This window comes from Leptonychotes weddellii, chromosome 11 (assembly GCF_054177405.1).
Source record: "Leptonychotes weddellii isolate Sample4059 chromosome 11, ASM5417740v2, whole genome shotgun sequence".
Classification (NCBI taxonomy): Eukaryota; Metazoa; Chordata; class Mammalia; order Carnivora; family Phocidae; genus Leptonychotes; species Leptonychotes weddellii.
The window spans coordinates 65022634-65032401 of record NC_138379.1 but is presented as its reverse complement, the minus strand read 5'-3'; the positions used below and the strand labels follow the sequence as shown (position 1 = coordinate 65032401).

The 9768-nt window shown below is 37.6% G+C and overlaps 1 pseudogene; it reads right to left on the bottom strand.

Moving 5' to 3' along the window:
• Positions 1-112: 112 nt before the first annotated feature.
• LOC102743437 (N-lysine methyltransferase SMYD2 pseudogene) lies at positions 113-1425 on the bottom strand (annotated as a pseudogene).
• Between the last annotated feature and the right edge of the window lie 8343 nt (positions 1426-9768).

Sequence of the window (9768 nt, the reverse complement as noted above, 5' to 3'; positions counted from 1 at the left end):
GGAATCGAGTCCTGCATCGGGCTCCCTGCTCGGCAGGGAGTCTGCTTCTCCCTCTGACCCTCCCCCCCCATGCTCTCTCTCTCTATCTCATTCTCTCTCTCAAATAAATAAATAAAATATTTAAAAAATAATAATAATAAATAAATAAATAAGCACTAACATGTTGGCATAGTTTCAGTGGCTTTCAAGTTCCCGTTGGATATCAGAAATGCAGGGATGATCTTTGCCTGAGCTCCTTCCATTATTACAATGGCCTTCGGGGCTTTCTCTCCTACAGCTTTGGTTCCCAGGCCGCTGTACAGCCTTCCCAGCTTACCCACAAGGAGGCCACATTGAGGGGGTACAGAGGATAATGCTTACGGTAGGGTTTAATGATTTTCTGTCCATATCACAGGGCTCCTCCCCAGTCCTGCATGCACAAGCAGACACCCGTGGCCTGGTACATCACGTGCAACATGTACACATTGCTGTCCTCAAACACGGAGCTCCTCTTCTCCTGGCTTCAGATCTTTAGCAGCTCACTAAGGGATCTGTGGTGCTTGGCCCTCGGAACTCCTCGATGACACTGTGTACACATCTGACCATGTCATGGATAGTTTCTGCCTTCTGGGGAATCGCTGAGCTTCTGGATTTCCACCTTGGCCTTATCCTTGTCTTTGGTGGTACACTCCTGGCAGCTCAGGTAAAGAAGAATCTCATAACCGGTCATTCCTGTCTTCTGTTGGGTACAGGAGGTCAATGTAGCTGGTAAAAAGCTCCTGCCCTGGGCTGATATCCTGTACACTCTTACTTCTGCTAGGGTCCCTTGTAAGACACGACGACATTGGGGCAACAACTATGATTCATTAGCGCAACCTCAGGAAATATTGCTGATCCCAAACAAGAAAGCTCGTCATCTTCCGTTGTGAAGCCATTACAGCTACCCTGTGCAAAGAGGACCGATAAGCTGTCACTGTCAGGGATTGGAGGGGCTTGGAGCAAAAGTGAGGAAGAGCAGTAATGTCACTCAGAATCAAGTCCTCTTCTCATTGTCTGATTTACCCAGATTGATGCCAACTCCTTTGCAGCTAACAATGTCTCTGAAGGAGTTTTCTCTGGGTGGATTTTCTGGTTGGCCAGAATCCTTGCAGTTAGACTTACAGTCTCTGAGAGATGCCAGTTTTCCCCAAAAACAACATTCCAGCTTGTGCCTGAGCCAATCTTCTGACACTCCACATTGCAGTAAAATGCCTGCTTGCATGTTCTACATCTGGACAATCCTTTTTCCTGGTGAAGCAGTACTCTCAGAGGTTGCCCTTCTCCTTGACCATGAGCACAAAGGCATGTCTGACAGGAGAAAAGCAGTCCCTCACGTGGAAGCTCACCCTCCGTGTGGCTTGCCTGGGCAGCAGAAGGCTCCAGGCCGCCATCATCCGCAGCCTTCATTCGGGCAGTGGGGTGGGATGGCAGGGCGGGCACTGAGGGGCACCTGGCACCTCCTGCAGCTCCCCACCAGAGCTGTTATTGGAGACGTGTCACCCAGAGCTGCGGGGGGGTGGGTGGTGCACGGAGGGTCAGCTGTAGTACTTTTTAATGGCTATTCAGAGTAGTTGTGTGAAATCAACTGGAGCGCTATCATCACATTGTTAGTTTCAAAGGAAACTGCATAAAGTGCATACGTCTAGATGGTCTAGTCATCTAATAATATACTTACTACATTTTAAGAGATTTTAACAAGACCTTTTCATTAACTGTGGGGTCCAAGATTCTATGTGGGATGTGGAAAACGCTAGTGAACATGATCTTAATATTGAAAATATAGTTATGACCCTGAAATCCTTGACAAGGACTATCCCAATTAGCCTTATGCATATCCTTTTTAAATCTTTGTCAAATAAATGATGGAATGAATGAATGAATTTATATGTGGGTTGTAAAACAACTCATGGCTTAGTCCTTTCTATTGATTTCTGGTTTTCATACTACACAAATGAAGTATGTGATATTCCTTATTCCTCCCCTTGTTTCCAATAAGCAAGAGAATCATAAGCCTCAACTACAAATTCTCTAATGCACCTTGACTAAAAATTTTAATAGGAGTCAGAAGATGTACATCTCAGCATTTGAATTAGAAATAAATAAATAAAATCTTAAAAAAAAAAAAAAAGAAATTCCAATGGAAATCTATTATCACAGATGTTTTAAGAATATGAGTCTCACGAAAAACCATTACATGTTGTTAATTAGATAAAAGAGAGGTTTGGTAACTATTTACATGAGTTATCATAAAATACTAATCAATGCTTATTTGTGCCACCACAATTTGAGATTTACCTCTAGATCTGTTTCTTAAAAATGGCAAAAAAAAAAAATGCTGAATGTTTGATTATAAATCCAAATATTGCTTTGTAAAACTGGGCTTAAAAATATATTTTAGGGAATTACATTTGGTAGAAAACTTATTGTAGAAAACTGTTATACACATTAATTGCAATCTATGTTGACATAAGGGGTTAATTTTATCTTAGTAATAATTTGCTTATTATGATCTCACTGAGATAGCTCAAATTAAAGATTATGTAGATTTTCTTAAAATTAGAGAAATAGCGGGTGCCTGGGTGGCTCAGTTGGTTAAGCGACTGCCTTCGGCTCAGGTCATGATCTTGGAGTCCCGGGATCGAGTCCCGCATCGGGCTCCCTGCTCGGCAGGGAGTCTGCTTCTCCCTCTGACCCTCCCCCGTCTCATGTGCTCTCTCTCATTCTCTCTCAAATAAATAAATAAAATCTTTAAAAAAAAAATTAGAGAAATAGCTAAATGTCATCCCTAGTTGTAAAAATTAACTTTACAGATAAAAAGAAAATGTTTACAGTTTAAAATACAATTCAAAACCCCGATTTACCTAAATTGTTGGATATACTGATCTAGATGGAACAAAGGAAAATGGCCTTACTTGGAAATGTATAGTTGAGATTTATAAAACTTCAGACTAGTGATAGAAACCATATCTGTGACAAGACTATTCAGGGATTATGTGGCACAGGAGAAGAGCAGGGTAGAGGAGCTACACAGAATGCTAAGATATACCTTCAATTTCAATAGGAAGAGGAAGAGGAGTCTATGAAGGAAAGTCAGAAAGAGAGCCAGGTTAGTGTTGTAAACATTTATGAACTTCCACTATAAATTCCTCCATGTTACTATATCCACTTTCCTTTTCTCATATATTAAAATTGCCAAACAATAACAAATGAGAATTAAGTGGGCCAGGCATACAGATTCTCTTATCTACAAAGGTTATATGGTATATAGTTTATAACTCCAAATAGAAAATAAGCACAATACACAGCTTTTTTGTATCATCTCTTACTACCTGCTTAACCTTAGGTAAGTTAGTAAGCCTCTCTATGCCTGTTTCCTCTTCAGTAAAAGAGATACCATGACATATAGTTCCTGCATGATATCACAATATTGTTGTGAAGAATAAATTGTATCCATGTAAATCATTTGGAAGGGTGGTTTGCACATGGTAAATGATACCATTATTGTTACTGTAGCATAGTTAGTAATTTTAAATAGCCAAGAGAGGAAAAGGTCAATCTGTTGTCCTAAGTGCCAGAAACAACCACAAATCCCTGTGAAATTCAATAAAAAAGGTTATTGAAAGAGAAGCCTATTATCTGTCTTGTTAAGTTTGTTGTCTAATTCTTTCTGGATTCCCCTTAATTTTTTTTAGATTCTATAATTGGGTATATTTTGATGGCAAAATGTGGTTCTTTGAAACTAGAGAAGTCAAAGAAAAGACATATTCCAAAACTCATTATACTTATTGCAAAAGCTAGATACCTAAGGGTTAAAGACGGTGTCTATTATGTAGTAAGCACTGAGTAAATATTCACTGAATGTGTAAATGAAAGCTTCTGAAAGTATATTTATTCCTGTTTGGTAATTTGATCAGTGCTCTCCCTACAACCCTTCAATGTGAGTGAATCATGGAACCTCAGGATTGAAAAGGGCATCTCATCCCACAACCAGTATAGTGACCAAACCATTTCGCTAACAGCTTAGTGATCTGGCAGTCAATCAAAATTTTAGCTCTACTAATGATAGAAAACTCTATACTTCTGGGGAAATTCATTATATCTGGAGACAATTCTAACACCAAGTTAAGTCTTTTATTGAGCTACAAACTACTTCCTTGTTGTTAGTTGATCCACAGGGAAATAAACAAAATAATTTGTTGTAACCATGGACTAAGAGCAATACATAGCTGTCTCTTGCTAAATTCCTAGAACTTAGAGCAATTCCTGGCATATGTAAGTTTTCTGTAAATAGTCACTATTATGTTGTTAATGTACACTTCATTAATTACTGGTTGATATTAAACTATTCATAGCCTTTTCTACATTGGCTCCCACAAACCACATTCTTCTCCATCCTACACATTTTGTGTTGAACAGATGTGGACAAAAGTCCACAGTCATCTTTAATAAATTTTATTTCATTAGATGATAGAATTTATCAGTCATTCATGCTTGGATTTTTTTCCGTTAGTTCATTTTTTAAAATGCCATTAAATGCTATTAATAATCTGACAAACAGAAAATAAATGTCATGAATGTCTACTTTTATTTTGAAGCTTTTGTGTATCATGCTTTTAAAAATGCTATGTAACTTTGTATATTGTTATGACCTAACAAGAAATATGTTGAATCCTTGAAAATTAATTTTGTTTTTAGAATTCCTGCAGGGCTTTCTGTCAACCCAAATCAGGTTTAACCTAATTATATCCTAATTAGGCTAAATTCATATATTCCAGCTTTTTAAGCAAGAATGATGACAGTAGCTTGATTAGAAGGCAACTCTGTCAAGGTAGAGAGTATATGATTGATGTTAATGCAACTATCTGTAAAAATTTTAAAAGAACTTATTAAAGACCAGGCATCTTTGCAATTCAAGAAAACATCCATTACATTGGGAGAGATTTTATGAAAACTCAGTTAAAATAAAACACCTATATTGGATATTTTTTTTTTTTTTAAGATTTTATTTATTTATTTGAGAGAGAGAGAATGAGAGACAGAGAGCAGGAGAGGGAGGAGGGTCAGAGGGAGAAGCAGACTCCCTGCCGAGCAGGGAGCCCGATGCGGGACTCGATCCCGGGACTCCAGGACCATGACCTGAGCCGAAGGCAGTCGCTTAACCGACTGAGCCACCCAGGCGCCCTATATTGGATATTTTAATACTTTTAGAATATAATCATTATTGAACATTTTTCTTTAACTACTTTTATTTGTATTTGATTTCTGTTTTAAAGCCATCAAATCATCTCTAGGTAATATAAAATATGTATTATACATAAATATCTTAACTGTGTGTCAACAAGAGTATTTGTACCATGTATTTATATAAATCAATGAATAAATATTATATACTACATGCATTTCTAAATGATAACCTCAAAATAATTCTGGTTTTTAAAACCAATTTGAATGCTACTCATCAAAAATCATCAATCTTGCTGAGCATCTCTCTTCATCATCTCTCATTGATCAATGAAGCAGTATAGCAACCTAAAATACGAGTCATTTTTCTAACATACAAAATACCTAAGAATTTAATTCCAAGTTCATGATTACACAAATCTGCAAGAAGAAATTAGGGGATGATTATTTAATTTTTTGGTTATGAAGGAGGTAAATATTCATAGGTAGATAAATATTTGAGATGAATTAATAAATGAACAAATGAATACATGATAAAGAGTTAGTCCCCATATCATACAATAATAAAAGAAAGCAGTGTGGTGCACTGAAAAAGAAATGCCAGAGCCTGATTGTATACATTGCCTCAACACACTGTGAATACCTAAAGTTGCAAATCTTTACCTCTATTATCCCTCCCTTCAACCACAAACTCCTACTGTTTCAATTATCATACTCTCCCACTCTTCTCTTCATCTTTGATGCCTCCGGTCCTTTAATCCTTCCTATTAATAATATAAAAACTAGTATTCATTCACAAAGTATTGTACATTATTTTATTTATTCCTCTTAACAATCTGTATTATTATCCCCATTTTAGAGATGAGACTCAGAGAAACTTAGAGATTCACCCAAGATCACACTGCTAGGATTTTTGATATCAGGATAAATGGAGACATTAGATGCTTTATTCTCATCTTACATCAATCACATACATTATAAGAAAAAAACATAAAATTTTAAAAGAAGCAAGTATAGCCATCCTAAAAACAAGAAGATAAACTTTTGGAGAGCCATAAATCATGTAGAAGAAAATCGTATTCCACATAATAAGGTGGTGAAAGCTGGAAGCATAAGTCCAGATAAAACCAACAAGAGGCCTGATGTAAGGATCCAGGCACACAACTGCCACTTTCCAGGCTAGGCACAGGAGAAAACTATGCCTGTGTTCAAGAAGGAGCTTGGGGTAATTAATAGAACAATGCCCCTGGTAGCTGGTAAAGTCAGAAGGAATGGGGAGCATCCAAGCTCAGAAAACAAACTCCCAAGGTCCCCATCTGGCAGGTTATAATGTCCACTTCCTATTCTCACTATCAATGGCTTGGACCAAACTTTAGCATGTTTCTATACCTCCCACAATATGTGCTGTATAAGCAGAGACCATTCTTTCAGGTAATCTCAACTCCATGAGGAAGGCACAATTAACAATGTCCAAGTATTGGCATAGTACCAACTCCATGAAAGACTACAAACTCAGTAAATGTTAGAGAACAGTCAGAGATTGACGAGAATTCAAACTGTAACTTTCAAATAAGTAAAATTAATACACTTAAATAATAAGATTTTTTTATACATGAAAGGATAGGCACTTATGGAAAAGAACCAATTAGGAATTCTGGAACTGAAAAATGGTAAAACTAGGACTTAAATACTGGTCTTCTGCTTCCAAGTTCCATGGTCTCTCCTCTGATATCATAGTTACCCCTACAAAGATACACAGATGCATATACATGCTAATTTGCTTTCTTATTTAGCTTCTTTACTACTCTGCCGCTATACATAGGCTTGACCTCATGGTCCATCAGAGGAGCCTGTTAGTCTCTTGTCTCCACATCTTCTACTCTGCTCACCTTGCAAATTCATAATCTTGTGGTTCTCAACCTTGGTTGCATATTGAGAGATATGTGGAAACTTGAAAACAAAACACAAAAAACAAGAACCCATTATAACTACCGTAGACTAAATCAGATCCTAGAGTAGGACTCATGCACTGATATTCTTTGTTAAGGCTCCTTAGATGATTTTATAAGAATAATTGCCACTGTTTTTGTTTCAGAAAGGGCTAATTTTCCACTAAAGTGTGCCTTCCCCTTCCAGAGTATAAAGTTGTCACTAGGAAGCAGCTGCCTGGCTAGGGAGTCACTCTCAAGCATTGCCTGTATGAAGGTAGGGCCAGGTGATTAGTTCTTATCATTAGGATGTGAACTGAAAAATTGTATATCACTTCTGAGAAAAGGAAGTTTCTAAGAAGCAGGGTATATTCTTCATTCTCTCTCTTTTTCCATCTGCTAACTAGATGCAGAAGATTTTTAAGAGTCTAGCAAATGCAAAATCACAGGACAGAAGGAGCCTAGGTCCATGAATCTACTTAAAGAAGAGTCATGCTCCAACTAAGTCCTTTATCATCACAAAACTGCTGAGAGAAAAACATTATTGTAAATCTCTAAAATTCTGAGGTCTGTTTCATTAGCTAGAGTCACCCAGATCAATAGAGAAATGGGTACCTTGAAGTGGGGTGTCGCTGTGACAAAAATCTCAAGTGTGTGGCATTAAATCAGTGATCAGGAAGCAGGCATCAGGGAAATAAATACCAAAGGCTGTGTAATTTGGGATAGTGGTAGAAATATTTTATAAATATTACCTTCAGTAACTTGGAAAGCAAACCAAGTACCTGTGATCCTGTAGCTCTACAGCAGTGGTTCCCAAGTGGGGATGACTTGGCCCCCTGGAGGACATTTGGCAATGACTGAAGACAAATAAAATCGAAATGAAAAATTCAGTTGCTTTTCAAGACCAACTCAATTGTTATGACTCTACTCCTATCAGATTATACTGCTTTATGTCACTCATATCAGATTTTATGAGTGTTTTCTTTGCATTCCATCAACACTGTAACACTTAATTCTCTCCCTTTTCTACATGTCTCTAATATAAATCTCTTGAAGCGGATAGTCTTATCCATGTATCCCATACATTGCCTAACACATGTCTTACACAGAGAAAGTATACAATTAGTGTTTGCTGAGTACACATTTGTTGATTGTCTACTACTCTGCATTGAGCCTTCATCTCCTAATCCAGTATTAAGAGACACAGATTGCAAAAATCACTTCACAATATATTACAAGTCTTACAGGCTCCAAGGTCTTACGGACACTAGTTTTCGCATTATTAGGTGTCCCCAGCGACCAGAACTCTCTGGGCATTCTTTCATACCCCGCTTCTAATTGCATAAGCCTAGTTACTATGGGAAGTTGCCACTGCCCAAACTGAGGAAAACAGAGTACATTTCTAAGGCATATGGTTGGTGTAAAGAATATAAATGATGGTCATTTAAGGAGGTTAGGGGTTGGAACATGACAAACTAAATTTTATTTTATTTTATTTATTTATTTATTTATTTTTAAAGATTTTATTTATTTATCTGAGAGAGAGAGAATGAGAGAGAGCACACGAGACGGGGGAGGGTCAGAGGGAGAAGCAGACTCCCTGCCAAGCAGGGAGCCCGATGTGGGACTCGATCCAGGGACTCCAGGATCATGACCTGAGCCGAAGGCAGTCGCTTAACCAACTGAGCCACCCAGGCACCCGACAAACTAAATTTTAATACTTGAGTAGCAACAAGGATACCAAAACCAGAAAGCATTATGGCTGCCTGTGGGAAGGAATGGTCAGAGGCAAAGGCATGTATGTACATCAGAAAAGGCTAACTAAGAAAGAGGACAGAGATAAGAAAATAGATAATTATCTGTTTTGCTATTTTAGACCAAGGAAGATAAGCTTAATTTGACATTCAGTTAAAAAATTATTTCAACTCCTTAGCCCATCTAGGTACCTCTGACATCAGAATGCTTAATGGAGAGTCTACTACAGACGGGAAGAAAAGCAACAATTTTAATTTCCCTTCCAAACTTAAATCCTGCTTCTCAATTGAAGATACAAATTTGGACTTCTGAAGACAGCGACTGGAAGTAGATTTGGGGTCCTAAGCATGCAGGTAATGGAAATGGATGAGGTCACTCAGGATCAGTAAAAAACAAGAACGAAGAAAAGCTTAAAATGTAAACGGTATACAAAGTACAAACCAGCGAAGGAATGGATAAGCAAAATAAATCATGATGGTTTCTTCACATAGTCCTTATCACATCATGTTGGCTGTATTACTTGAGTTTACAATTGAACAGATGGTTTTTTATTTTTTCAAATGTCATTTTTCCACCTTAATTTCAAGATCCTTAAGGACAAGAACCACTCCTTTTTATTTTCCTAAACACACCACCCCCAGTAGTCTTATGCATATAGTAAGGCCCAACCAATTTTTGATTCACTAAATTTACACCTGGTAAAGAATTCCACTTCCCTCACCATCCACCCCCAAAAAGTCCAAATCTCTCATAAAAAGTAAGCTCCTAATTTCCTGCCCGTAAACCTACTCTCATACAATTCTTGGCTACTAGGAGTATGGGTTTAAAGAAACATCGTAATGTACAGATGGGTTTTCTGAGAGCTGTTGTTTTTATTGAGGCTCAT